A 27,195-nucleotide genomic window follows, 5' to 3' on the forward strand; every position below is an offset into this window, starting at 1 on the left:
GTTTGACAAAAACCGATCTAGGTCCACCATCTTTCACTGCAGATATGGAGGGTTAACATAAGCAGTTGTGGAGGATTGAGACGGATACGCCGAGTCTTAATCTCTCTAGTTGAAAACGGATCTATTTGAATGGGTATTTTCAAAATTAATTGACTTTGATTCACGTACCTTTGCGTCATTTGACTCAAAATAAATGAGTTCCATTCTTTTGGAAGTCTTATTTTTTCATTTGTTTTTAAAAAAATGAATTGATCTCATTATTAATTTGTAAAAACTCGTCATCATTTTGCTGTCGCGACTGAACAAGACAGAATGTGAAAGACACAGCAGATGAACTACAGAAGATTTGAACTGAAGCATGGTCAAGATTTTGGAAGACTGTTATGCTCACAAGTAAAGCACAAAACACTCACATGATGTTCAATCGTTCCAAGCACCATGGACACGTCAATCGATATCTTCACTGTCATTGCTGCAGAAAGCAAAAAAATAACTTTTTGCATAAGGCTCGTTGGTCTAGGGGTATGATTCTCGCTTAGGGTGCGAGAGGTCCCGGGTTCAAATCCCGGATGAGTCCTTTTGCAGATCCTTGAACAATCTCAGACAGGCAGATCTTGTCGGAATGCCGACTATCACCTCTTGGGCGCAGGACAAGGTGGCTGAATGGTTTTGGCGATAGGACTGCAAATCTATTTTGATATGCACTTGTTGGTTCAACGTCGCACAACATTTATTATTTTAGATAACCTGCAGAATGTAGGAGCAATTCTGACTTCCAAGTACAAGGATAATGATTCAAATGTAATACACTTGAAATGACATCCAGCCCCTAAAACAAATGAATTCCTCAGGCTCTGCATTGGCCGGGAATCGAACCCGGGTCAACTGCTTGGAAGGCAGCTATGCTCACCACTATACCACCAATGCTATGTGCAGTAGCAACATTGAGACATCGACTCATAATTTGACCGTCATTTTGGTGGAAAGTGATAATTCACTTTCACGGTTTAGGTGTATGATTATGGCTTAGGTTGCGAGAGGTCCCTGGTTAAAAAATCTATCATTTTAATCACTACAGGTTACCTTCAGATTAGTCCCGTGACGCTTGTTGGGAACGTAGGGCAAAACGGAGAACATTGCGACAAGTGGGGTCACATTAGTTTGTAGCCCAAGATTTTGGATTCTACAAACAGAACTTGGCACATAGACGGTTGTGACTTCAGACGAGTCTCCTGACACTTGTGGGGGATGTAGAGAAAAATTGAGAATACCACCGTGTTCGTGGGGGTCTCCTCATTCCAGAGAGTGGTCATATGAATTTGTAGGTCAAACGGTTCGGAAGCTAGAGATGTTTTTGTGAGAAGACCGATTATAGGTATTGTCTCATGGTTTGACAAAAACCGATCTAGGTCCACCATCTTTCACTGCAGATATGGAGGGTTAACATAAGCAGTTGTGGAGGATTGAGACGGATACGCCGAGTCTTAATCTCTCTAGTTGAAAACGGATCTATTTGAATGGGTATTTTCAAAATTAATTGACTTTGATTCACGTACCTTTGCGTCATTTGACTCAAAATAAATGAGTTCCATTCTTTTGGAAGTCTTATTTTTTCATTTGTTTTTAAAAAAATGAATTGATCTCATTATTAATTTGTAAAAACTCGTCATCATTTTGCTGTCGCGACTGAACAAGACAGAATGTGAAAGACACAGCAGATGAACTACAGAAGATTTGAACTGAAGCATGGTCAAGATTTTGGAAGACTGTTATGCTCACAAGTAAAGCACAAAACACTCACATGATGTTCAATCGTTCCAAGCACCATGGACACGTCAATCGATATCTTCACTGTCATTGCTGCAGAAAGCAAAAAAATAACTTTTTGCATAAGGCTCGTTGGTCTAGGGGTATGATTCTCGCTTAGGGTGCGAGAGGTCCCGGGTTCAAATCCCGGATGAGTCCTTTTGCAGATCCTTGAACAATCTCAGACAGGCAGATCTTGTCGGAATGCCGACTATCACCTCTTGGGCGCAGGACAAGGTGGCTGAATGGTTTTGGCGATAGGACTGCAAATCTATTTTGATATGCACTTGTTGGTTCAACGTCGCACAACATTTATTATTTTAGATAACCTGCAGAATGTAGGAGCAATTCTGACTTCCAAGTACAAGGATAATGATTAAAATGTAATACACTTGAAATGACATCCAGCCCCTAAAACAAATGAATTCCTCAGGCTCTGCATTGGCCGGGAATCGAACCCGGGTCAACTGCTTGGAAGGCAGCTATGCTCACCACTATACCACCAATGCTATGTGCAGTAGCAACATTGAGACATCGACTCATAATTTGACCGTCATTTTGGTGGAAAGTGATAATTCACTTTCACGGTTTAGGTGTATGATTATGGCTTAGGTTGCGAGAGGTCCCTGGTTAAAAAATCTATCATTTTAATCACTACAGGTTACCTTCAGATTAGTCCCGTGACGCTTGTTGGGAACGTAGGGCAAAACGGAGAACATTGCGACAAGTGGGGTCACATTAGTTTGTAGCCCAAGATTTTGGATTCTACAAACAGAACTTGGCACATAGACGGTTGTGACTTCAGACGAGTCTCCTGACACTTGTGGGGGATGTAGAGAAAAATTGAGAATACCACCGTGTTCGTGGGGGTCTCCTCATTCCAGAGAGTGGTCATATGAATTTGTAGGTCAAACGGTTCGGAAGCTAGAGATGTTTTTGTGAGAAGACCGATTATAGGTATTGTCTCATGGTTTGACAAAAACCGATCTAGGTCCACCATCTTTCACTGCAGATATGGAGGGTTAACATAAGCAGTTGTGGAGGATTGAGACGGATACGCCGAGTCTTAATCTCTCTAGTTGAAAACGGATCTATTTGAATGGGTATTTTCAAAATTAATTGACTTTGATTCACGTACCTTTGCGTCATTTGACTCAAAATAAATGAGTTCCATTCTTTTGGAAGTCTTATTTTTTCATTTGTTTTTTAAAAAATGAATTGATCTCATTTTGCACTTTATTAATTTGTAAAAACTCGTCATCATTTTGCTGTCGCGACTGAACAAGACAGAATGTGAAAGACACAGCAGATGAACTACAGAAGATTTGAACTGAAACATGGTCAAGATTTTGGAAGACTGTTATGCTCACAAGTAAAGCACAAAACACTCACATGATGTTCAATCGTTCCAAGCACCATGGACACGTCAATCGATATCTTCACTGTCATTGCTGCAGAAAGCAAAAAAATAACTTCTGGTATAAGGCTCGTTGGTCTAGGGGTATGATTCTCGCTTAGGGTGCGAGAGGTCCCGGGTTCAAATCCCGGATGAGCCCTTTTGCAGATCCTTGAACAATCTCAGACAGGCAGATCTTGTTGGAATGCCGACTATCACCTCTTGGGCGCAGGACAAGGTGGCTGAATGGTTTTGGCGATAGGACTGCAAATCTATTTTGATCAGCACTTGTTGGTTCAACGTCGCACAACATTAATTATTTTAGATAACCTGCAGAATGTAGGAGCAATTCTGACTTCCAAGTACAAGGATAATGATTCAAATGTAATACACTTGAAATGACATCCAGCCCCTAAAACAAATGAATTCCTCAGGCTCTGCATTGGCCGGGAATCGAACCCGGGTCAACTGCTTGGAAGGCAGCTATGCTCACCACTATACCACCAATGCTATGTGCAGCTCAGTAGCAACATTGAGACATCGACTCATAATTTGACCGTCATTTTGGTGGAAAGTGATAATTCACTTTCACGGTTTAGGTGTATGATTATGGCTTAGGTTGCGAGAGGTCCCTGGTTAAAAAATCTATAATTTTAATCACTACAGGTTACCTTCAGATTAGTCCCGTGACGCTTGTTGGGAACGTAGGGCAAAACGGAGAACATTGCGACAAGTGGGGTCACTTTAGTTTGTAGCCCAAGATTTTGGATTCTACAAACAGAACTTGGCACATAGACGGTTGTGACTTCAGACGAGTCTCCTGACACTTGTGGGGGATGTAGAGAAAAATTGAGAATACCACCGTGTTCGTGGGGGTCTCCTCATTCCAGAGAGTGGTCATATGAATTTGTAGGTCAAACGGTTCGGAAGCTAGAGATGTTTTTGTGAGAAGACCGATTATAGGTATTGTCTCATGGTTTGACAAAAACCGATCTAGGTCCACCATCTTTCACTGCAGATATGGAGGGTTAACATAAGCAGTTGTGGAGGATTGAGACGGATACGCCGAGTCTTAATCTCTCTAGTTGAAAACGGATCTATTTGAATGGGTATTTTCAAAATTAATTGACTTTGATTCACGTACCTTTGCGTCATTTGACTCAAAATAAATGAGTTCCATTCTTTTGGAAGTCTTATTTTTTCATTTGTTTTTAAAAAAATGAATTGATCTCATTATTAATTTGTAAAAACTCGTCATCATTTTGCTGTCGCGACTGAACAAGACAGAATGTGAAAGACACAGCAGATGAACTACAGAAGATTTGAACTGAAACATGGTCAAGATTTTGGAAGACTGTTATGCTCACAAGTAAAGCACAAAACACTCACATGATGTTCAATCGTTCCAAGCACCATGGACACGTCAATCGATATCTTCACTGTCATTGCTGCAGAAAGCAAAAAAATAACTTCTGGTATAAGGCTCGTTGGTCTAGGGGTATGATTCTCGCTTAGGGTGCGAGAGGTCCCGGGTTCAAATCCCGGATGAGCCCTTTTGCAGATCCTTGAACAATCTCAGACAGGCAGATCTTGTCGGAATGCCGACTATCACCTCTTGGGCGCAGGACAAGGTGGCTGAATGGTTTTGGCGATAGGACTGCAAATCTATTTTGATATGCACTTGTTGGTTCAACGTCGCACAACATTTATTATTTTAGATAACCTGCAGAATGTAGGAGCAATTCTGACTTCCAAGTACAAGGATAATGATTAAAATGTAATACACTTGAAATGACATCCAGCCCCTAAAACAAATGAATTCCTCAGGCTCTGCATTGGCCGGGAATCGAACCCGGGTCAACTGCTTGGAAGGCAGCTATGCTCACCACTATACCACCAATGCTATGTGCAGTAGCAACATTGAGACATCGACTCATAATTTGACCGTCATTTTGGTGGAAAGTGATAATTCACTTTCACGGTTTAGGTGTATGATTATGGCTTAGGTTGCGAGAGGTCCCTGGTTAAAAAATCTATCATTTTAATCACTACAGGTTACCTTCAGATTAGTCCCGTGACGCTTGTTGGGAACGTAGGGCAAAACGGAGAACATTGCGACAAGTGGGGTCACATTAGTTTGTAGCCCAAGATTTTGGATTCTACAAACAGAACTTGGCACATAGACGGTTGTGACTTCAGACGAGTCTCCTGACACTTGTGGGGGATGTAGAGAAAAATTGAGAATACCACCGTGTTCGTGGGGGTCTCCTCATTCCAGAGAGTGGTCATATGAATTTGTAGGTCAAACGGTTCGGAAGCTAGAGATGTTTTTGTGAGAAGACCGATTATAGGTATTGTCTCATGGTTTGACAAAAACCGATCTAGGTCCACCATCTTTCACTGCAGATATGGAGGGTTAACATAAGCAGTTGTGGAGGATTGAGACGGATACGCCGAGTCTTAATCTCTCTAGTTGAAAACGGATCTATTTGAATGGGTATTTTCAAAATTAATTGACTTTGATTCACGTACCTTTGCGTCATTTGACTCAAAATAAATGAGTTCCATTCTTTTGGAAGTCTTATTTTTTCATTTGTTTTTAAAAAAATGAATTGATCTCATTATTAATTTGTAAAAACTCGTCATCATTTTGCTGTCGCGACTGAACAAGACAGAATGTGAAAGACACAGCAGATGAACTACAGAAGATTTGAACTGAAACATGGTCAAGATTTTGGAAGACTGTTATGCTCACAAGTAAAGCACAAAACACTCACATGATGTTCAATCGTTCCAAGCACCATGGACACGTCAATCGATATCTTCACTGTCATTGCTGCAGAAAGCAAAAAAATAACTTCTGGTATAAGGCTCGTTGGTCTAGGGGTATGATTCTCGCTTAGGGTGCGAGAGGTCCCGGGTTCAAATCCCGGATGAGCCCTTTTGCAGATCCTTGAACAATCTCAGACAGGCAGATCTTGTCGGAATGCCGACTATCACCTCTTGGGCGCAGGACAAGGTGGCTGAATGGTTTTGGCGATAGGACTGCAAATCTATTTTGATATGCACTTGTTGGTTCAACGTCGCACAACATTTATTATTTTAGATAACCTGCAGAATGTAGGAGCAATTCTGACTTCCAAGTACAAGGATAATGATTAAAATGTAATACACTTGAAATGACATCCAGCCCCTAAAACAAATGAATTCCTCAGGCTCTGCATTGGCCGGGAATCGAACCCGGGTCAACTGCTTGGAAGGCAGCTATGCTCACCACTATACCACCAATGCTATGTGCAGTAGCAACATTGAGACATCGACTCATAATTTGACCGTCATTTTGGTGGAAAGTGATAATTCACTTTCACGGTTTAGGTGTATGATTATGGCTTAGGTTGCGAGAGGTCCCTGGTTAAAAAATCTATCATTTTAATCACTACAGGTTACCTTCAGATTAGTCCCGTGACGCTTGTTGGGAACGTAGGGCAAAACGGAGAACATTGCGACAAGTGGGGTCACATTAGTTTGTAGCCCAAGATTTTGGATTCTACAAACAGAACTTGGCACATAGACGGTTGTGACTTCAGACGAGTCTCCTGACACTTGTGGGGGATGTAGAGAAAAATTGAGAATACCACCGTGTTCGTGGGGGTCTCCTCATTCCAGAGAGTGGTCATATGAATTTGTAGGTCAAACGGTTCGGAAGCTAGAGATGTTTTTGTGAGAAGACCGATTATAGGTATTGTCTCATGGTTTGACAAAAACCGATCTAGGTCCACCATCTTTCACTGCAGATATGGAGGGTTAACATAAGCAGTTGTGGAGGATTGAGACGGATACGCCGAGTCTTAATCTCTCTAGTTGAAAACGGATCTATTTGAATGGGTATTTTCAAAATTAATTGACTTTGATTCACGTACCTTTGCGTCATTTGACTCAAAATAAATGAGTTCCATTCTTTTGGAAGTCTTATTTTTTCATTTGTTTTTAAAAAAATGAATTGATCTCATTATTAATTTGTAAAAACTCGTCATCATTTTGCTGTCGCGACTGAACAAGACAGAATGTGAAAGACACAGCAGATGAACTACAGAAGATTTGAACTGAAACATGGTCAAGATTTTGGAAGACTGTTATGCTCACAAGTAAAGCACAAAACACTCACATGATGTTCAATCGTTCCAAGCACCATGGACACGTCAATCGATATCTTCACTGTCATTGCTGCAGAAAGCAAAAAAATAACTTCTGGTATAAGGCTCGTTGGTCTAGGGGTATGATTCTCGCTTAGGGTGCGAGAGGTCCCGGGTTCAAATCCCGGATGAGCCCTTTTGCAGATCCTTGAACAATCTCAGACAGGCAGATCTTGTCGGAATGCCGACTATCACCTCTTGGGCGCAGGACAAGGTGGCTGAATGGTTTTGGCGATAGGACTGCAAATCTATTTTGATATGCACTTGTTGGTTCAACGTCGCACAACATTTATTATTTTAGATAACCTGCAGAATGTAGGAGCAATTCTGACTTCCAAGTACAAGGATAATGATTAAAATGTAATACACTTGAAATGACATCCAGCCCCTAAAACAAATGAATTCCTCAGGCTCTGCATTGGCCGGGAATCGAACCCGGGTCAACTGCTTGGAAGGCAGCTATGCTCACCACTATACCACCAATGCTATGTGCAGTAGCAACATTGAGACATCGACTCATAATTTGACCGTCATTTTGGTGGAAAGTGATAATTCACTTTCACGGTTTAGGTGTATGATTATGGCTTAGGTTGCGAGAGGTCCCTGGTTAAAAAATCTATCATTTTAATCACTACAGGTTACCTTCAGATTAGTCCCGTGACGCTTGTTGGGAACGTAGGGCAAAACGGAGAACATTGCGACAAGTGGGGTCACATTAGTTTGTAGCCCAAGATTTTGGATTCTACAAACAGAACTTGGCACATAGACGGTTGTGACTTCAGACGAGTCTCCTGACACTTGTGGGGGATGTAGAGAAAAATTGAGAATACCACCGTGTTCGTGGGGGTCTCCTCATTCCAGAGAGTGGTCATATGAATTTGTAGGTCAAACGGTTCGGAAGCTAGAGATGTTTTTGTGAGAAGACCGATTATAGGTATTGTCTCATGGTTTGACAAAAACCGATCTAGGTCCACCATCTTTCACTGCAGATATGGAGGGTTAACATAAGCAGTTGTGGAGGATTGAGACGGATACGCCGAGTCTTAATCTCTCTAGTTGAAAACGGATCTATTTGAATGGGTATTTTCAAAATTAATTGACTTTGATTCACGTACCTTTGCGTCATTTGACTCAAAATAAATGAGTTCCATTCTTTTGGAAGTCTTATTTTTTCATTTGTTTTTTAAAAAATGAATTGATCTCATTTTGCACTTTATTAATTTGTAAAAACTCGTCATCATTTTGCTGTCGCGACTGAACAAGACAGAATGTGAAAGACACAGCAGATGAACTACAGAAGATTTGAACTGAAACATGGTCAAGATTTTGGAAGACTGTTATGCTCACAAGTAAAGCACAAAACACTCACATGATGTTCAATCGTTCCAAGCACCATGGACACGTCAATCGATATCTTCACTGTCATTGCTGCAGAAAGCAAAAAAATAACTTCTGGTATAAGGCTCGTTGGTCTAGGGGTATGATTCTCGCTTAGGGTGCGAGAGGTCCCGGGTTCAAATCCCGGATGAGCCCTTTTGCAGATCCTTGAACAATCTCAGACAGGCAGATCTTGTTGGAATGCCGACTATCACCTCTTGGGCGCAGGACAAGGTGGCTGAATGGTTTTGGCGATAGGACTGCAAATCTATTTTGATCAGCACTTGTTGGTTCAACGTCGCACAACATTAATTATTTTAGATAACCTGCAGAATGTAGGAGCAATTCTGACTTCCAAGTACAAGGATAATGATTCAAATGTAATACACTTGAAATGACATCCAGCCCCTAAAACAAATGAATTCCTCAGGCTCTGCATTGGCCGGGAATCGAACCCGGGTCAACTGCTTGGAAGGCAGCTATGCTCACCACTATACCACCAATGCTATGTGCAGCTCAGTAGCAACATTGAGACATCGACTCATAATTTGACCGTCATTTTGGTGGAAAGTGATAATTCACTTTCACGGTTTAGGTGTATGATTATGGCTTAGGTTGCGAGAGGTCCCTGGTTAAAAAATCTATAATTTTAATCACTACAGGTTACCTTCAGATTAGTCCCGTGACGCTTGTTGGGAACGTAGGGCAAAACGGAGAACATTGCGACAAGTGGGGTCACTTTAGTTTGTAGCCCAAGATTTTGGATTCTACAAACAGAACTTGGCACATAGACGGTTGTGACTTCAGACGAGTCTCCTGACACTTGTGGGGGATGTAGAGAAAAATTGAGAATACCACCGTGTTCGTGGGGGTCTCCTCATTCCAGAGAGTGGTCATATGAATTTGTAGGTCAAACGGTTCGGAAGCTAGAGATGTTTTTGTGAGAAGACCGATTATAGGTATTGTCTCATGGTTTGACAAAAACCGATCTAGGTCCACCATCTTTCACTGCAGATATGGAGGGTTAACATAAGCAGTTGTGGAGGATTGAGACGGATACGCCGAGTCTTAATCTCTCTAGTTGAAAACGGATCTATTTGAATGGGTATTTTCAAAATTAATTGACTTTGATTCACGTACCTTTGCGTCATTTGACTCAAAATAAATGAGTTCCATTCTTTTGGAAGTCTTATTTTTTCATTTGTTTTTAAAAAAATGAATTGATCTCATTATTAATTTGTAAAAACTCGTCATCATTTTGCTGTCGCGACTGAACAAGACAGAATGTGAAAGACACAGCAGATGAACTACAGAAGATTTGAACTGAAACATGGTCAAGATTTTGGAAGACTGTTATGCTCACAAGTAAAGCACAAAACACTCACATGATGTTCAATCGTTCCAAGCACCATGGACACGTCAATCGATATCTTCACTGTCATTGCTGCAGAAAGCAAAAAAATAACTTCTGGTATAAGGCTCGTTGGTCTAGGGGTATGATTCTCGCTTAGGGTGCGAGAGGTCCCGGGTTCAAATCCCGGATGAGCCCTTTTGCAGATCCTTGAACAATCTCAGACAGGCAGATCTTGTCGGAATGCCGACTATCACCTCTTGGGCGCAGGACAAGGTGGCTGAATGGTTTTGGCGATAGGACTGCAAATCTATTTTGATATGCACTTGTTGGTTCAACGTCGCACAACATTTATTATTTTAGATAACCTGCAGAATGTAGGAGCAATTCTGACTTCCAAGTACAAGGATAATGATTAAAATGTAATACACTTGAAATGACATCCAGCCCCTAAAACAAATGAATTCCTCAGGCTCTGCATTGGCCGGGAATCGAACCCGGGTCAACTGCTTGGAAGGCAGCTATGCTCACCACTATACCACCAATGCTATGTGCAGTAGCAACATTGAGACATCGACTCATAATTTGACCGTCATTTTGGTGGAAAGTGATAATTCACTTTCACGGTTTAGGTGTATGATTATGGCTTAGGTTGCGAGAGGTCCCTGGTTAAAAAATCTATCATTTTAATCACTACAGGTTACCTTCAGATTAGTCCCGTGACGCTTGTTGGGAACGTAGGGCAAAACGGAGAACATTGCGACAAGTGGGGTCACATTAGTTTGTAGCCCAAGATTTTGGATTCTACAAACAGAACTTGGCACATAGACGGTTGTGACTTCAGACGAGTCTCCTGACACTTGTGGGGGATGTAGAGAAAAATTGAGAATACCACCGTGTTCGTGGGGGTCTCCTCATTCCAGAGAGTGGTCATATGAATTTGTAGGTCAAACGGTTCGGAAGCTAGAGATGTTTTTGTGAGAAGACCGATTATAGGTATTGTCTCATGGTTTGACAAAAACCGATCTAGGTCCACCATCTTTCACTGCAGATATGGAGGGTTAACATAAGCAGTTGTGGAGGATTGAGACGGATACGCCGAGTCTTAATCTCTCTAGTTGAAAACGGATCTATTTGAATGGGTATTTTCAAAATTAATTGACTTTGATTCACGTACCTTTGCGTCATTTGACTCAAAATAAATGAGTTCCATTCTTTTGGAAGTCTTATTTTTTCATTTGTTTTTAAAAAAATGAATTGATCTCATTATTAATTTGTAAAAACTCGTCATCATTTTGCTGTCGCGACTGAACAAGACAGAATGTGAAAGACACAGCAGATGAACTACAGAAGATTTGAACTGAAACATGGTCAAGATTTTGGAAGACTGTTATGCTCACAAGTAAAGCACAAAACACTCACATGATGTTCAATCGTTCCAAGCACCATGGACACGTCAATCGATATCTTCACTGTCATTGCTGCAGAAAGCAAAAAAATAACTTCTGGTATAAGGCTCGTTGGTCTAGGGGTATGATTCTCGCTTAGGGTGCGAGAGGTCCCGGGTTCAAATCCCGGATGAGCCCTTTTGCAGATCCTTGAACAATCTCAGACAGGCAGATCTTGTCGGAATGCCGACTATCACCTCTTGGGCGCAGGACAAGGTGGCTGAATGGTTTTGGCGATAGGACTGCAAATCTATTTTGATATGCACTTGTTGGTTCAACGTCGCACAACATTTATTATTTTAGATAACCTGCAGAATGTAGGAGCAATTCTGACTTCCAAGTACAAGGATAATGATTAAAATGTAATACACTTGAAATGACATCCAGCCCCTAAAACAAATGAATTCCTCAGGCTCTGCATTGGCCGGGAATCGAACCCGGGTCAACTGCTTGGAAGGCAGCTATGCTCACCACTATACCACCAATGCTATGTGCAGTAGCAACATTGAGACATCGACTCATAATTTGACCGTCATTTTGGTGGAAAGTGATAATTCACTTTCACGGTTTAGGTGTATGATTATGGCTTAGGTTGCGAGAGGTCCCTGGTTAAAAAATCTATCATTTTAATCACTACAGGTTACCTTCAGATTAGTCCCGTGACGCTTGTTGGGAACGTAGGGCAAAACGGAGAACATTGCGACAAGTGGGGTCACATTAGTTTGTAGCCCAAGATTTTGGATTCTACAAACAGAACTTGGCACATAGACGGTTGTGACTTCAGACGAGTCTCCTGACACTTGTGGGGGATGTAGAGAAAAATTGAGAATACCACCGTGTTCGTGGGGGTCTCCTCATTCCAGAGAGTGGTCATATGAATTTGTAGGTCAAACGGTTCGGAAGCTAGAGATGTTTTTGTGAGAAGACCGATTATAGGTATTGTCTCATGGTTTGACAAAAACCGATCTAGGTCCACCATCTTTCACTGCAGATATGGAGGGTTAACATAAGCAGTTGTGGAGGATTGAGACGGATACGCCGAGTCTTAATCTCTCTAGTTGAAAACGGATCTATTTGAATGGGTATTTTCAAAATTAATTGACTTTGATTCACGTACCTTTGCGTCATTTGACTCAAAATAAATGAGTTCCATTCTTTTGGAAGTCTTATTTTTTCATTTGTTTTTTAAAAAATGAATTGATCTCATTTTGCACTTTATTAATTTGTAAAAACTCGTCATCATTTTGCTGTCGCGACTGAACAAGACAGAATGTGAAAGACACAGCAGATGAACTACAGAAGATTTGAACTGAAACATGGTCAAGATTTTGGAAGACTGTTATGCTCACAAGTAAAGCACAAAACACTCACATGATGTTCAATCGTTCCAAGCACCATGGACACGTCAATCGATATCTTCACTGTCATTGCTGCAGAAAGCAAAAAAATAACTTCTGGTATAAGGCTCGTTGGTCTAGGGGTATGATTCTCGCTTAGGGTGCGAGAGGTCCCGGGTTCAAATCCCGGATGAGCCCTTTTGCAGATCCTTGAACAATCTCAGACAGGCAGATCTTGTCGGAATGCCGACTATCACCTCTTGGGCGCAGGACAAGGTGGCTGAATGGTTTTGGCGATAGGACTGCAAATCTATTTTGATCAGCACTTGTTGGTTCAACGTCGCACAACATTAATTATTTTAGATAACCTGCAGAATGTAGGAGCAATTCTGACTTCCAAGTACAAGGATAATGATTCAAATGTAATACACTTGAAATGACATCCAGCCCCTAAAACAAATGAATTCCTCAGGCTCTGCATTGGCCGGGAATCGAACCCGGGTCAACTGCTTGGAAGGCAGCTATGCTCACCACTATACCACCAATGCTATGTGCAGCTCAGTAGCAACATTGAGACATCGACTCATAATTTGACCGTCATTTTGGTGGAAAGTGATAATTCACTTTCACGGTTTAGGTGTATGATTATGGCTTAGGTTGCGAGAGGTCCCTGGTTAAAAAATCTATAATTTTAATCACTACAGGTTACCTTCAGATTAGTCCCGTGACGCTTGTTGGGAACGTAGGGCAAAACGGAGAACATTGCGACAAGTGGGGTCACTTTAGTTTGTAGCCCAAGATTTTGGATTCTACAAACAGAACTTGGCACATAGACGGTTGTGACTTCAGACGAGTCTCCTGACACTTGTGGGGGATGTAGAGAAAAATTGAGAATACCACCGTGTTCGTGGGGGTCTCCTCATTCCAGAGAGTGGTCATATGAATTTGTAGGTCAAACGGTTCGGAAGCTAGAGATGTTTTTGTGAGAAGACCGATTATAGGTATTGTCTCATGGTTTGACAAAAACCGATCTAGGTCCACCATCTTTCACTGCAGATATGGAGGGTTAACATAAGCAGTTGTGGAGGATTGAGACGGATACGCCGAGTCTTAATCTCTCTAGTTGAAAACGGATCTATTTGAATGGGTATTTTCAAAATTAATTGACTTTGATTCACGTACCTTTGCGTCATTTGACTCAAAATAAATGAGTTCCATTCTTTTGGAAGTCTTATTTTTTCATTTGTTTTTAAAAAAATGAATTGATCTCATTATTAATTTGTAAAAACTCGTCATCATTTTGCTGTCGCGACTGAACAAGACAGAATGTGAAAGACACAGCAGATGAACTACAGAAGATTTGAACTGAAGCATGGTCAAGATTTTGGAAGACTGTTATGCTCACAAGTAAAGCACAAAACACTCACATGATGTTCAATCGTTCCAAGCACCATGGACACGTCAATCGATATCTTCACTGTCATTGCTGCAGAAAGCAAAAAAATAACTTTTTGCATAAGGCTCGTTGGTCTAGGGGTATGATTCTCGCTTAGGGTGCGAGAGGTCCCGGGTTCAAATCCCGGATGAGTCCTTTTGCAGATCCTTGAACAATCTCAGACAGGCAGATCTTGTCGGAATGCCGACTATCACCTCTTGGGCGCAGGACAAGGTGGCTGAATGGTTTTGGCGATAGGACTGCAAATCTATTTTGATATGCACTTGTTGGTTCAACGTCGCACAACATTTATTATTTTAGATAACCTGCAGAATGTAGGAGCAATTCTGACTTCCAAGTACAAGGATAATGATTCAAATGTAATACACTTGAAATGACATCCAGCCCCTAAAACAAATGAATTCCTCAGGCTCTGCATTGGCCGGGAATCGAACCCGGGTCAACTGCTTGGAAGGCAGCTATGCTCACCACTATACCACCAATGCTATGTGCAGCTCAGTAGCAACATTGAGACATCGACTCATAATTTGACCGTCATTTTGGTGGAAAGTGATAATTCACTTTCACGGTTTAGGTGTATGATTATGGCTTAGGTTGCGAGAGGTCCCTGGTTAAAAAATCTATAATTTTAATCACTACAGGTTACCTTCAGATTAGTCCCGTGACGCTTGTTGGGAACGTAGGGCAAAACGGAGAACATTGCGACAAGTGGGGTCACTTTAGTTTGTAGCCCAAGATTTTGGATTCTACAAACAGAACTTGGCACATAGACGGTTGTGACTTCAGACGAGTCTCCTGACACTTGTGGGGGATGTAGAGAAAAATTGAGAATACCACCGTGTTCGTGGGGGTCTCCTCATTCCAGAGAGTGGTCATATGAATTTGTAGGTCAAACGGTTCGGAAGCTAGAGATGTTTTTGTGAGAAGACCGATTATAGGTATTGTCTCATGGTTTGACAAAAACCGATCTAGGTCCACCATCTTTCACTGCAGATATGGAGGGTTAACATAAGCAGTTGTGGAGGATTGAGACGGATACGCCGAGTCTTAATCTCTCTAGTTGAAAACGGATCTATTTGAATGGGTATTTTCAAAATTAATTGACTTTGATTCACGTACCTTTGCGTCATTTGACTCAAAATAAATGAGTTCCATTCTTTTGGAAGTCTTATTTTTTCATTTGTTTTTAAAAAAATGAATTGATCTCATTATTAATTTGTAAAAACTCGTCATCATTTTGCTGTCGCGACTGAACAAGACAGAATGTGAAAGACACAGCAGATGAACTACAGAAGATTTGAACTGAAGCATGGTCAAGATTTTGGAAGACTGTTATGCTCACAAGTAAAGCACAAAACACTCACATGATGTTCAATCGTTCCAAGCACCATGGACACGTCAATCGATATCTTCACTGTCATTGCTGCAGAAAGCAAAAAAATAACTTTTTGCATAAGGCTCGTTGGTCTAGGGGTATGATTCTCGCTTAGGGTGCGAGAGGTCCCGGGTTCAAATCCCGGATGAGTCCTTTTGCAGATCCTTGAACAATCTCAGACAGGCAGATCTTGTCGGAATGCCGACTATCACCTCTTGGGCGCAGGACAAGGTGGCTGAATGGTTTTGGCGATAGGACTGCAAATCTATTTTGATATGCACTTGTTGGTTCAACGTCGCACAACATTTATTATTTTAGATAACCTGCAGAATGTAGGAGCAATTCTGACTTCCAAGTACAAGGATAATGATTCAAATGTAATACACTTGAAATGACATCCAGCCCCTAAAACAAATGAATTCCTCAGGCTCTGCATTGGCCGGGAATCGAACCCGGGTCAACTGCTTGGAAGGCAGCTATGCTCACCACTATACCACCAATGCTATGTGCAGTAGCAACATTGAGACATCGACTCATAATTTGACCGTCATTTTGGTGGAAAGTGATAATTCACTTTCACGGTTTAGGTGTATGATTATGGCTTAGGTTGCGAGAGGTCCCTGGTTAAAAAATCTATCATTTTAATCACTACAGGTTACCTTCAGATTAGTCCCGTGACGCTTGTTGGGAACGTAGGGCAAAACGGAGAACATTGCGACAAGTGGGGTCACATTAGTTTGTAGCCCAAGATTTTGGATTCTACAAACAGAACTTGGCACATAGACGGTTGTGACTTCAGACGAGTCTCCTGACACTTGTGGGGGATGTAGAGAAAAATTGAGAATACCACCGTGTTCGTGGGGGTCTCCTCATTCCAGAGAGTGGTCATATGAATTTGTAGGTCAAACGGTTCGGAAGCTAGAGATGTTTTTGTGAGAAGACCGATTATAGGTATTGTCTCATGGTTTGACAAAAACCGATCTAGGTCCACCATCTTTCACTGCAGATATGGAGGGTTAACATAAGCAGTTGTGGAGGATTGAGACGGATACGCCGAGTCTTAATCTCTCTAGTTGAAAACGGATCTATTTGAATGGGTATTTTCAAAATTAATTGACTTTGATTCACGTACCTTTGCGTCATTTGACTCAAAATAAATGAGTTCCATTCTTTTGGAAGTCTTATTTTTTCATTTGTTTTTAAAAAAATGAATTGATCTCATTATTAATTTGTAAAAACTCGTCATCATTTTGCTGTCGCGACTGAACAAGACAGAATGTGAAAGACACAGCAGATGAACTACAGAAGATTTGAACTGAAGCATGGTCAAGATTTTGGAAGACTGTTATGCTCACAAGTAAAGCACAAAACACTCACATGATGTTCAATCGTTCCAAGCACCATGGACACGTCAATCGATATCTTCACTGTCATTGCTGCAGAAAGCAAAAAAATAACTTTTTGCATAAGGCTCGTTGGTCTAGGGGTATGATTCTCGCTTAGGGTGCGAGAGGTCCCGGGTTCAAATCCCGGATGAGTCCTTTTGCAGATCCTTGAACAATCTCAGACAGGCAGATCTTGTCGGAATGCCGACTATCACCTCTTGGGCGCAGGACAAGGTGGCTGAATGGTTTTGGCGATAGGACTGCAAATCTATTTTGATATGCACTTGTTGGTTCAACGTCGCACAACATTTATTATTTTAGATAACCTGCAGAATGTAGGAGCAATTCTGACTTCCAAGTACAAGGATAATGATTCAAATGTAATACACTTGAAATGACATCCAGCCCCTAAAACAAATGAATTCCTCAGGCTCTGCATTGGCCGGGAATCGAACCCGGGTCAACTGCTTGGAAGGCAGCTATGCTCACCACTATACCACCAATGCTATGTGCAGTAGCAACATTGAGACATCGACTCATAATTTGACCGTCATTTTGGTGGAAAGTGATAATTCACTTTCACGGTTTAGGTGTATGATTATGGCTTAGGTTGCGAGAGGTCCCTGGTTAAAAAATCTATCATTTTAATCACTACAGGTTACCTTCAGATTAGTCCCGTGACGCTTGTTGGGAACGTAGGGCAAAACGGAGAACATTGCGACAAGTGGGGTCACATTAGTTTGTAGCCCAAGATTTTGGATTCTACAAACAGAACTTGGCACATAGACGGTTGTGACTTCAGACGAGTCTCCTGACACTTGTGGGGGATGTAGAGAAAAATTGAGAATACCACCGTGTTCGTGGGGGTCTCCTCATTCCAGAGAGTGGTCATATGAATTTGTAGGTCAAACGGTTCGGAAGCTAGAGATGTTTTTGTGAGAAGACCGATTATAGGTATTGTCTCATGGTTTGACAAAAACCGATCTAGGTCCACCATCTTTCACTGCAGATATGGAGGGTTAACATAAGCAGTTGTGGAGGATTGAGACGGATACGCCGAGTCTTAATCTCTCTAGTTGAAAACTGATCTATTTGAATGGGTATTTTCAAAATTAATTGACTTTGATTCACGTACCTTTGCGTCATTTGACTCAAAATAAATGAGTTCCATTCTTTTGGAAGTCTTATTTTTTCATTTGTTTTTAAAAAAATGAATTGATCTCATTTTGCACTTTATTAATTTGTAAAAACTCGTCATCATTTTGCTGTCGCGACTGAACAAGACAGAATGTGAAAGACACAGCAGATGAACTACAGAAGATTTGAACTGAAACATGGTCAAGATTTTGGAAGACTGTTATGCTCACAAGTAAAGCACAAAACACTCACATGATGTTCAATCGTTCCAAGCACCATGGACACGTCAATCGATATCTTCACTGTCATTGCTGCAGAAAGCAAAAAAATAACTTCTGGTATAAGGCTCGTTGGTCTAGGGGTATGATTCTCGCTTAGGGTGCGAGAGGTCCCGGGTTCAAATCCCGGATGAGCCCTTTTGCAGATCCTTGAACAATCTCAGACAGGCAGATCTTGTCGGAACGCCGACTATCACCTCTTGGGCGCAGGACAAGGTGGCTGAATGGTTTTGGCGATAGGACTGCAAATCTATTTTGATCAGCACTTGTTGGTTCAACGTCGCACAACATTTATTATTTTAGATAACCTGCAGAATGTAGGAGCAATTCTGACTTCCAAGTACAAGGATAATGATTCAAATGTAATACACTTGAAATGACATCCAGCCCCTAAAACAAATGAATTCCTCAGGCTCTGCATTGGCCGGGAATCGAACCCGGGTCAACTGCTTGGAAGGCAGCTATGCTCACCACTATACCACCAATGCTATGTGCAGTAGCAACATTGAGACATCGACTCATAATTTGACCGTCATTTTGGTGGAAAGTGATAATTCACTTTCACGGTTTAGGTGTATGATTATGGCTTAGGTTGCGAGAGGTCCCTGGTTAAAAAATCTATCATTTTAATCACTACAGGTTACCTTCAGATTAGTCCCGTGACGCTTGTTGGGAACGTAGGGCAAAACGGAGAACATTGCGACAAGTGGGGTCACATTAGTTTGTAGCCCAAGATTTTGGATTCTACAAACAGAACTTGGCACATAGACGGTTGTGACTTCAGACGAGTCTCCTGACACTTGTGGGGGATGTAGAGAAAAATTGAGAATACCACCGTGTTCGTGGGGGTCTCCTCATTCCAGAGAGTGGTCATATGAATTTGTAGGTCAAACGGTTCGGAAGCTAGAGATGTTTTTGTGAGAAGACCGATTATAGGTATTGTCTCATGGTTTGACAAAAACCGATCTAGGTCCACCATCTTTCACTGCAGATATGGAGGGTTAACATAAGCAGTTGTGGAGGATTGAGACGGATACGCCGAGTCTTAATCTCTCTAGTTGAAAACGGATCTATTTGAATGGGTATTTTCAAAATTAATTGACTTTGATTCACGTACCTTTGCGTCATTTGACTCAAAATAAATGAGTTCCATTCTTTTGGAAGTCTTATTTTTTCATTTGTTTTTAAAAAAATGAATTGATCTCATTATTAATTTGTAAAAACTCGTCATCATTTTGCTGTCGCGACTGAACAAGACAGAATGTGAAAGACACAGCAGATGAACTACAGAAGATTTGAACTGAAGCATGGTCAAGATTTTGGAAGACTGTTATGCTCACAAGTAAAGCACAAAACACTCACATGATGTTCAATCGTTCCAAGCACCATGGACACGTCAATCGATATCTTCACTGTCATTGCTGCAGAAAGCAAAAAAATAACTTTTTGCATAAGGCTCGTTGGTCTAGGGGTATGATTCTCGCTTAGGGTGCGAGAGGTCCCGGGTTCAAATCCCGGATGAGTCCTTTTGCAGATCCTTGAACAATCTCAGACAGGCAGATCTTGTCGGAATGCCGACTATCACCTCTTGGGCGCAGGACAAGGTGGCTGAATGGTTTTGGCGATAGGACTGCAAATCTATTTTGATATGCACTTGTTGGTTCAACGTCGCACAACATTTATTATTTTAGATAACCTGCAGAATGTAGGAGCAATTCTGACTTCCAAGTACAAGGATAATGATTCAAATGTAATACACTTGAAATGACATCCAGCCTCTAAAACAAATGAATTCCTCAGGCTCTTCATTGGCCGGGAATCGAACCCGGGTCAACTGCTTGGAAGGCAGCTATGCTCACCACTATACCACCAATGCTATGTGCAGTAGCAACATTGAGACATCGACTCATAATTTGACCGTCATTTTGGTGGAAAGTGATAATTCACTTTCACGGTTTAGGTGTATGATTATGGCTTAGGTTGCGAGAGGTCCCTGGTTAAAAAATCTATCATTTTAATCACTACAGGTTACCTTCAGATTAGTCCCGTGACGCTTGTTGGGAATGTAGGGCAAAACGGAGAACATTGCGACAAGTGGGGTCACATTAGTTTGTAGCCCAAGATTTTGGATTCTACAAACAGAACTTGGCAACATAGACGGTTGTGACTTCAGACGAGTCTCCTGACACTTGTGGGGGATGTAGAGAAAAATTGAGAATACCACCGTGTTCGTGGGGGTCTCCTCATTCCAGAGAGTGGTCATATGAATTTGTAGGTCAAACGGTTCGGAAGCTAGAGATGTTTTTGTGAGAAGATCGATTATAGGTATTGTCTCATGGTTTGACAAAAACCGATCTAGGTCCACCATCTTTCACTGCAAATATGGAGCGTTAACATAAGCAGTTGTGGAGGATTGAGACGGATACGCCGAGTCTTAATCTCTCTAGTTGAAAACTGATCTATTTGAATGGGTATTTTCAAAATTAATTGACTTTGATTCACGTACCTTTGCGTCATTTGACTCAAAATAAATGAGTTCCATTCTTTTGGAAGTCTTATTTTTTCATTTGTTTTTAAAAAAATGAATTGATCTCATTATTAATTTGTAAAAACTCGTCATCATTTTGCTGTCGCGACTGAACAAGACAGAATGTGAAAGACACAGCAGATGAACTACAGAAGATTTGAACTGAAGCATGGTCAAGATTTTGGAAGACTGTTATGCTCACAAGTAAAGCACAAAACACTCACATGATGTTCAATCGTTCCAAGCACCATGGACACATCAATCGATATCTTCACTGTCATTGCTGCAGAAAGCAAAAAAATAACTTTTTGCATAAGGCTCGTTGGTCTAGGGGTATGATTCTCGCTTAGGGTGCGAGAGGTCCCGGGTTCAAATCCCGGATGAGCCCTTTTGCAGATCCTTGAACAATCTCAGACAGGCAGATCTTGTCGGAATGCCGACTATCACCTCTTGGGCGCAGGACAAGGTGGCTGAATGGTTTTGGCGATAGGACTGCAAATCTATTTTGATATGCACTTGTTGGTTCAACGTCGCACAACATTTATTATTTTAGATAACCTGCAGAATGTAGGAGCAATTCTGACTTCCAAGTACAAGGATAATGATTCAAATGTAATACACTTGAAATGACATCCAGCCTCTAAAACAAATGAATTCCTCAGGCTCTGCATTGGCCGGGAATCGAACCCGGGTCAACTGCTTGGAAGGCAGCTATGCTCACCACTATACCACCAATGCTATGTGCAGTAGCAACATTGAGACATCGACTCATAATTTGACCGTCATTTTGGTGGAAAGTGATAATTCACTTTCACGGTTTAGGTGTATGATTATGGCTTAGGTTGCGAGAGGTCCCTGGTTAAAAAATCTATCATTTTAATCACTACAGGTTACCTTCAGATTAGTCCCGTGACGCTTGTTGGGAACGTAGGGCAAAACGGAGAACATTGCGACAAGTGGGGTCACATTAGTTTGTAGCCCAAGATTTTGGATTCTACAAACAGAACTTGGCAACATAGACGGTTGTGACTTCAGACGAGTCTCCTGACACTTGTGGGGGATGTAGAGAAAAATTGAGAATACCACCGTGTTCGTGAGGGTCTCCTCATTCCAGAGAGTGGTCATATGAATTTGTAGGTCAAACGGTTCGGAAGCTAGAGATGTTTTTGTGAGAAGACCGATTATAGGTATTGTCTCATGGTTTGACAAAAACCGATCTAGGTCCACCATCTTTCACTGCAAATATGGAGGGTTAACATAAGCAGTTGTGGAGGATTGAGACGGATACGCCGAGTCTTAATCTCTCTAGTTGAAAACTGATCTATTTGAATGGGTATTTTCAAAATTAATTGACTTTGATTCACGTACCTTTGCGTCATTTGACTCAAAATAAATGAGTTCCATTCTTTTGGAAGTCTTATTTTTTCATTTGTTTTTTAAAAAATGAATTGATCTCATTTTGCACTTTATTAATTTGTAAAAACTCGTCATCATTTTGCTGTCGCGACTGAACAAGACAGAATGTGAAAGACACAGCAGATGAACTACAGAAGATTTGAACTGAAACATGGTCAAGATTTTGGAAGACTGTTATGCTCACAAGTAAAGCACAAAACACTCACATGATGTTCAATCGTTCCAAGCACCATGGACACGTCAATCGATATCTTCACTGTCATTGCTGCAGAAAGCAAAAAAATAACTTCTGGTATAAGGCTCGTTGGTCTAGGGGTATGATTCTCGCTTAGGGTGCGAGAGGTCCCGGGTTCAAATCCCGGATGAGCCCTTTTGCAGATCCTTGAACAATCTCAGACAGGCAGATCTTGTCGGAACGCCGACTATCACCTCTTGGGCGCAGGACAAGGTGGCTGAATGGTTTTGGCGATAGGACTGCAAATCTATTTTGATCAGCACTTGTTGGTTCAACGTCGCACAACATTAATTATTTTAGATAACCTGCAGAATGTAGGAGCAATTCTGACTTCCAAGTACAAGGATAATGATTCAAATGTAATACACTTGAAATGACATCCAGCCCCTAAAACAAATTAATTCCTCAGGCTCTGCATTGGCCGGGAATCGAACCCGGGTCAACTGCTTGGAAGGCAGCTATGCTCACCACTATACCACCAATGCTATGTGCAGTAGCAACATTGAGACATCGACTCATAATTTGACCGTCATTTTGGTGGAAAGTGATAATTCACTTTCACGGTTTAGGTGTATGATTATGGCTTAGGTTGCGAGAGGTCCCTGGTTAAAAAATCTATCATTTTAATCACTACAGGTTACCTTCAGATTAGTCCCGTGACGCTTGTTGGGAACGTAGGGCAAAACGGAGAACATTGCGACAAGTGGGGTCACATTAGTTTGTAGCCCAAGATTTTGGATTCTACAAACAGAACTTGGCAACATAGACGGTTGTGACTTCAGACGAGTCTCCTGACACTTGTGGGGGATGTAGAGAAAAATTGAGAATACCACCGTGTTCGTGAGGGTCTCCTCATTCCAGAGAGTGGTCATATGAATTTGTAGGTCAAACGGTTCGGAAGCTAGAGATGTTTTTGTGAGAAGACCGATTATAGGTATTGTCTCATGGTTTGACAAAAACCGATCTAGGTCCACCATCTTTCACTGCAAATATGGAGGGTTAACATAAGCAGTTGTGGAGGATTGAGACGGATACGCCGAGTCTTAATCTCTCTAGTTGAAAACTGATCTATTTGAATGGGTATTTTCAAAATTAATTGACTTTGATTCACGTACCTTTGCGTCATTTGACTCAAAATAAATGAGTTCCATTCTTTTGGAAGTCTTATTTTTTCATTTGTTTTTTAAAAAATGAATTGATCTCATTTTGCACTTTATTAATTTGTAAAAACTCGTCATCATTTTGCTGTCGCGACTGAACAAGACAGAATGTGAAAGACACAGCAGATGAACTACAGAAGATTTGAACTGAAACATGGTCAAGATTTTGGAAGACTGTTATGCTCACAAGTAAAGCACAAAACACTCACATGATGTTCAATCGTTCCAAGCACCATGGACACGTCAATCGATATCTTCACTGTCATTGCTGCAGAAAGCAAAAAAATAACTTCTGGTATAAGGCTCGTTGGTCTAGGGGTATGATTCTCGCTTAGGGTGCGAGAGGTCCCGGGTTCAAATCCCGGATGAGCCCTTTTGCAGATCCTTGAACAATCTCAGACAGGCAGATCTTGTCGGAACGCCGACTATCACCTCTTGGGCGCAGGACAAGGTGGCTGAATGGTTTTGGCGATAGGACTGCAAATCTATTTTGATCAGCACTTGTTGGTTCAACGTCGCACAACATTAATTATTTTAGATAACCTGCAGAATGTAGGAGCAATTCTGACTTCCAAGTACAAGGATAATGATTCAAATGTAATACACTTGAAATGACATCCAGCCCCTAAAACAAATTAATTCCTCAGGCTCTGCATTGGCCGGGAATCGAACCCGGGTCAACTGCTTGGAAGGCAGCTATGCTCACCACTATACCACCAATGCTATGTGCAGTAGCAACATTGAGACATCGACTCATAATTTGACCGTCATTTTGGTGGAAAGTGATAATTCACTTTCACGGTTTAGGTGTATGATTATGGCTTAGGTTGCGAGAGGTCCCTGGTTAAAAAATCTATCATTTTAATCACTACAGGTTACCTTCAGATTAGTCCCGTGACGCTTGTTGGGAACGTAGGGCAAAACGGAGAACATTGCGACAAGTGGGGTCACATTAGTTTGTAGCCCAAGATTTTGGATTCTACAAACAGAACTTGGCAACATAGACGGTTGTGACTTCAGACGAGTCTCCTGACACTTGTGGGGGATGTAGAGAAAAATTGAGAATACCACCGTGTTCGTGAGGGTCTCCTCATTCCAGAGAGTGGTCATATGAATTTGTAGGTCAAACGGTTCGGAAGCTAGAGATGTTTTTGTGAGAAGACCGATTATAGGTATTGTCTCATGGTTTGACAAAAACCGATCTAGGTCCACCATCTTTCACTGCAAATATGGAGGGTTAACATAAGCAGTTGTGGAGGATTGAGACGGATACGCCGAGTCTTAATCTCTCTAGTTGAAAACTGATCTATTTGAATGGGTATTTTCAAAATTAATTGACTTTGATTCACGTACCTTTGCGTCATTTGACTCAAAATAAATGAGTTCCATTCTTTTGGAAGTCTTATTTTTTCATTTGTTTTTAAAAAAATGAATTGATCTCATTTTGCACTTTATTAATTTGTAAAAACTCGTCATCATTTTGCTGTCGCGACTGAACAAGACAGAATGTGAAAGACACAGCAGATGAACTACAGAAGATTTGAACTGAAACATGGTCAAGATTTTGGAAGACTGTTATGCTCACAAGTAAAGCACAAAACACTCACATGATGTTCAATCGTTCCAAGCACCATGGACACGTCAATCGATATCTTCACTGTCATTGCTGCAGAAAGCAAAAAAATAACTTCTGGTATAAGGCTCGTTGGTCTAGGGGTATGATTCTCGCTTAGGGTGCGAGAGGTCCCGGGTTCAAATCCCGGATGAGCCCTTTTGCAGATCCTTGAACAATCTCAGACAGGCAGATCTTGTCGGAACGCCGACTATCACCTCTTGGGCGCAGGACAAGGTGGCTGAATGGTTTTGGCGATAGGACTGCAAATCTATTTTGATCAGCACTTGTTGGTTCAACGTCGCACAACATTAATTATTTTAGATAACCTGCAGAATGTAGGAGCAATTCTGACTTCCAAGTACAAGGATAATGATTCAAATGTAATACACTTGAAATGACATCCAGCCCCTAAAACAAATTAATTCCTCAGGCTCTGCATTGGCCGGGAATCGAACCCGGGTCAACTGCTTGGAAGGCAGCTATGCTCACCACTATACCACCAATGCTATGTGCAGTAGCAACATTGAGACATCGACTCATAATTTGACCGTCATTTTGGTGGAAAGTGATAATTCACTTTCACGGTTTAGGTGTATGATTATGGCTTAGGTTGCGAGAGGTCCCTGGTTAAAAAATCTATCATTTTAATCACTACAGGTTACCTTCAGATTAGTCCCGTGACGCTTGTTGGGAACGTAGGGCAAAACGGAGAACATTGCGACAAGTGGGGTCACATTAGTTTGTAGCCCAAGATTTTGGATTCTACAAACAGAACTTGGCAACATAGACGGTTGTGACTTCAGACGAGTCTCCTGACACTTGTGGGGGATGTAGAGAAAAATTGAGAATACCACCGTGTTCGTGAGGGTCTCCTCATTCCAGAGAGTGGTCATATGAATTTGTAGGTCAAACGGTTCGGAAGCTAGAGATGTTTTTGTGAGAAGACCGATTATAGGTATTGTCTCATGGTTTGACAAAAACCGATCTAGGTCCACCATCTTTCACTGCAAATATGGAGGGTTAACATAAGCAGTTGTGGAGGATTGAGACGGATACGCCGAGTCTTAATCTCTCTAGTTGAAAACTGATCTATTTGAATGGGTATTTTCAAAATTAATTGACTTTGATTCACGTACCTTTGCGTCATTTGACTCAAAATAAATGAGTTCCATTCTTTTGGAAGTCTTATTTTTTCATTTGTTTTTTAAAAAATGAATTGATCTCATTTTGCACTTTATTAATTTGTAAAAACTCGTCATCATTTTGCTGTCGCGACTGAACAAGACAGAATGTGAAAGACACAGCAGATGAACTACAGAAGATTTGAACTGAAACATGGTCAAGATTTTGGAAGACTGTTATGCTCACAAGTAAAGCACAAAACACTCACATGATGTTCAATCGTTCCAAGCACCATGGACACGTCAATCGATATCTTCACTGTCATTGCTGCAGAAAGCAAAAAAATAACTTCTGGTATAAGGCTCGTTGGTCTAGGGGTATGATTCTCGCTTAGGGTGCGAGAGGTCCCGGGTTCAAATCCCGGATGAGCCCTTTTGCAGATCCTTGAACAATCTCAGACAGGCAGATCTTGTCGGAACGCCGACTATCACCTCTTGGGCGCAGGACAAGGTGGCTGAATGGTTTTGGCGATAGGACTGCAAATCTATTTTGATCAGCACTTGTTGGTTCAACGTCGCACA

At 41.4% G+C, this 27,195-nt stretch overlaps 32 non-coding genes across 32 annotated transcripts; 14 read left to right on the forward strand and 18 right to left on the reverse strand.

Annotated features, from left to right (window-relative positions):
• Nucleotides 1-855: 855 nt before the first annotated feature.
• On the reverse strand, nucleotides 856-927 carry trnag-ucc (transfer RNA glycine (anticodon UCC)). The gene has a single exon. It is a non-coding gene; the product is annotated as a tRNA-Gly (tRNA).
• Nucleotides 928-2,243: 1,316 nt separating this feature from the next.
• On the reverse strand, nucleotides 2,244-2,315 carry trnag-ucc (transfer RNA glycine (anticodon UCC)). The gene has a single exon. It is a non-coding gene; the product is annotated as a tRNA-Gly (tRNA).
• Nucleotides 2,316-3,290: 975 nt separating this feature from the next.
• On the forward strand, nucleotides 3,291-3,362 carry trnap-agg (transfer RNA proline (anticodon AGG)). The gene has a single exon. It is a non-coding gene; the product is annotated as a tRNA-Pro (tRNA).
• Nucleotides 3,363-3,640: 278 nt separating this feature from the next.
• On the reverse strand, nucleotides 3,641-3,712 carry trnag-ucc (transfer RNA glycine (anticodon UCC)). Its single transcript has one exon. It is a non-coding gene; the product is annotated as a tRNA-Gly (tRNA).
• Nucleotides 3,713-4,683: 971 nt separating this feature from the next.
• On the forward strand, nucleotides 4,684-4,755 carry trnap-agg (transfer RNA proline (anticodon AGG)). Its single transcript has one exon. It is a non-coding gene; the product is annotated as a tRNA-Pro (tRNA).
• Nucleotides 4,756-5,033: 278 nt separating this feature from the next.
• Nucleotides 5,034-5,105, reverse strand: trnag-ucc (transfer RNA glycine (anticodon UCC)). The gene has a single exon. It is a non-coding gene; the product is annotated as a tRNA-Gly (tRNA).
• Nucleotides 5,106-6,071: 966 nt separating this feature from the next.
• On the forward strand, nucleotides 6,072-6,143 carry trnap-agg (transfer RNA proline (anticodon AGG)). Its single transcript has one exon. It is a non-coding gene; the product is annotated as a tRNA-Pro (tRNA).
• A 278-nt stretch (nucleotides 6,144-6,421) lies between these two features.
• Nucleotides 6,422-6,493, reverse strand: trnag-ucc (transfer RNA glycine (anticodon UCC)). The gene has a single exon. It is a non-coding gene; the product is annotated as a tRNA-Gly (tRNA).
• Nucleotides 6,494-7,459: 966 nt separating this feature from the next.
• On the forward strand, nucleotides 7,460-7,531 carry trnap-agg (transfer RNA proline (anticodon AGG)). The gene has a single exon. It is a non-coding gene; the product is annotated as a tRNA-Pro (tRNA).
• A 278-nt stretch (nucleotides 7,532-7,809) lies between these two features.
• On the reverse strand, nucleotides 7,810-7,881 carry trnag-ucc (transfer RNA glycine (anticodon UCC)). The gene has a single exon. It is a non-coding gene; the product is annotated as a tRNA-Gly (tRNA).
• A 975-nt stretch (nucleotides 7,882-8,856) lies between these two features.
• trnap-agg (transfer RNA proline (anticodon AGG)) lies at nucleotides 8,857-8,928 on the forward strand. Its single transcript has one exon. It is a non-coding gene; the product is annotated as a tRNA-Pro (tRNA).
• Nucleotides 8,929-9,206: 278 nt separating this feature from the next.
• On the reverse strand, nucleotides 9,207-9,278 carry trnag-ucc (transfer RNA glycine (anticodon UCC)). The gene has a single exon. It is a non-coding gene; the product is annotated as a tRNA-Gly (tRNA).
• A 971-nt stretch (nucleotides 9,279-10,249) lies between these two features.
• On the forward strand, nucleotides 10,250-10,321 carry trnap-agg (transfer RNA proline (anticodon AGG)). The gene has a single exon. It is a non-coding gene; the product is annotated as a tRNA-Pro (tRNA).
• A 278-nt stretch (nucleotides 10,322-10,599) lies between these two features.
• Nucleotides 10,600-10,671, reverse strand: trnag-ucc (transfer RNA glycine (anticodon UCC)). The gene has a single exon. It is a non-coding gene; the product is annotated as a tRNA-Gly (tRNA).
• A 966-nt stretch (nucleotides 10,672-11,637) lies between these two features.
• trnap-agg (transfer RNA proline (anticodon AGG)) lies at nucleotides 11,638-11,709 on the forward strand. The gene has a single exon. It is a non-coding gene; the product is annotated as a tRNA-Pro (tRNA).
• Nucleotides 11,710-11,987: 278 nt separating this feature from the next.
• On the reverse strand, nucleotides 11,988-12,059 carry trnag-ucc (transfer RNA glycine (anticodon UCC)). The gene has a single exon. It is a non-coding gene; the product is annotated as a tRNA-Gly (tRNA).
• Nucleotides 12,060-13,034: 975 nt separating this feature from the next.
• trnap-agg (transfer RNA proline (anticodon AGG)) lies at nucleotides 13,035-13,106 on the forward strand. Its single transcript has one exon. It is a non-coding gene; the product is annotated as a tRNA-Pro (tRNA).
• A 278-nt stretch (nucleotides 13,107-13,384) lies between these two features.
• trnag-ucc (transfer RNA glycine (anticodon UCC)) lies at nucleotides 13,385-13,456 on the reverse strand. Its single transcript has one exon. It is a non-coding gene; the product is annotated as a tRNA-Gly (tRNA).
• Nucleotides 13,457-14,777: 1,321 nt separating this feature from the next.
• trnag-ucc (transfer RNA glycine (anticodon UCC)) lies at nucleotides 14,778-14,849 on the reverse strand. The gene has a single exon. It is a non-coding gene; the product is annotated as a tRNA-Gly (tRNA).
• Nucleotides 14,850-16,170: 1,321 nt separating this feature from the next.
• trnag-ucc (transfer RNA glycine (anticodon UCC)) lies at nucleotides 16,171-16,242 on the reverse strand. The gene has a single exon. It is a non-coding gene; the product is annotated as a tRNA-Gly (tRNA).
• A 1,316-nt stretch (nucleotides 16,243-17,558) lies between these two features.
• On the reverse strand, nucleotides 17,559-17,630 carry trnag-ucc (transfer RNA glycine (anticodon UCC)). Its single transcript has one exon. It is a non-coding gene; the product is annotated as a tRNA-Gly (tRNA).
• A 975-nt stretch (nucleotides 17,631-18,605) lies between these two features.
• Nucleotides 18,606-18,677, forward strand: trnap-agg (transfer RNA proline (anticodon AGG)). The gene has a single exon. It is a non-coding gene; the product is annotated as a tRNA-Pro (tRNA).
• Nucleotides 18,678-18,955: 278 nt separating this feature from the next.
• trnag-ucc (transfer RNA glycine (anticodon UCC)) lies at nucleotides 18,956-19,027 on the reverse strand. The gene has a single exon. It is a non-coding gene; the product is annotated as a tRNA-Gly (tRNA).
• A 2,355-nt stretch (nucleotides 19,028-21,382) lies between these two features.
• On the forward strand, nucleotides 21,383-21,454 carry trnap-agg (transfer RNA proline (anticodon AGG)). The gene has a single exon. It is a non-coding gene; the product is annotated as a tRNA-Pro (tRNA).
• Nucleotides 21,455-21,732: 278 nt separating this feature from the next.
• trnag-ucc (transfer RNA glycine (anticodon UCC)) lies at nucleotides 21,733-21,804 on the reverse strand. Its single transcript has one exon. It is a non-coding gene; the product is annotated as a tRNA-Gly (tRNA).
• A 976-nt stretch (nucleotides 21,805-22,780) lies between these two features.
• Nucleotides 22,781-22,852, forward strand: trnap-agg (transfer RNA proline (anticodon AGG)). The gene has a single exon. It is a non-coding gene; the product is annotated as a tRNA-Pro (tRNA).
• A 278-nt stretch (nucleotides 22,853-23,130) lies between these two features.
• Nucleotides 23,131-23,202, reverse strand: trnag-ucc (transfer RNA glycine (anticodon UCC)). Its single transcript has one exon. It is a non-coding gene; the product is annotated as a tRNA-Gly (tRNA).
• A 976-nt stretch (nucleotides 23,203-24,178) lies between these two features.
• trnap-agg (transfer RNA proline (anticodon AGG)) lies at nucleotides 24,179-24,250 on the forward strand. The gene has a single exon. It is a non-coding gene; the product is annotated as a tRNA-Pro (tRNA).
• A 278-nt stretch (nucleotides 24,251-24,528) lies between these two features.
• trnag-ucc (transfer RNA glycine (anticodon UCC)) lies at nucleotides 24,529-24,600 on the reverse strand. Its single transcript has one exon. It is a non-coding gene; the product is annotated as a tRNA-Gly (tRNA).
• A 976-nt stretch (nucleotides 24,601-25,576) lies between these two features.
• trnap-agg (transfer RNA proline (anticodon AGG)) lies at nucleotides 25,577-25,648 on the forward strand. The gene has a single exon. It is a non-coding gene; the product is annotated as a tRNA-Pro (tRNA).
• Nucleotides 25,649-25,926: 278 nt separating this feature from the next.
• Nucleotides 25,927-25,998, reverse strand: trnag-ucc (transfer RNA glycine (anticodon UCC)). Its single transcript has one exon. It is a non-coding gene; the product is annotated as a tRNA-Gly (tRNA).
• A 976-nt stretch (nucleotides 25,999-26,974) lies between these two features.
• trnap-agg (transfer RNA proline (anticodon AGG)) lies at nucleotides 26,975-27,046 on the forward strand. Its single transcript has one exon. It is a non-coding gene; the product is annotated as a tRNA-Pro (tRNA).
• Nucleotides 27,047-27,195: the final 149 nt, after the last annotated feature.

This window comes from Oncorhynchus mykiss, chromosome 9, assembly GCF_057628025.1.
Source record: "Oncorhynchus mykiss isolate SJ-2025 chromosome 9, ASM5762802v1, whole genome shotgun sequence".
NCBI lineage: Eukaryota > Metazoa > Chordata > Actinopteri > Salmoniformes > Salmonidae > Oncorhynchus > Oncorhynchus mykiss.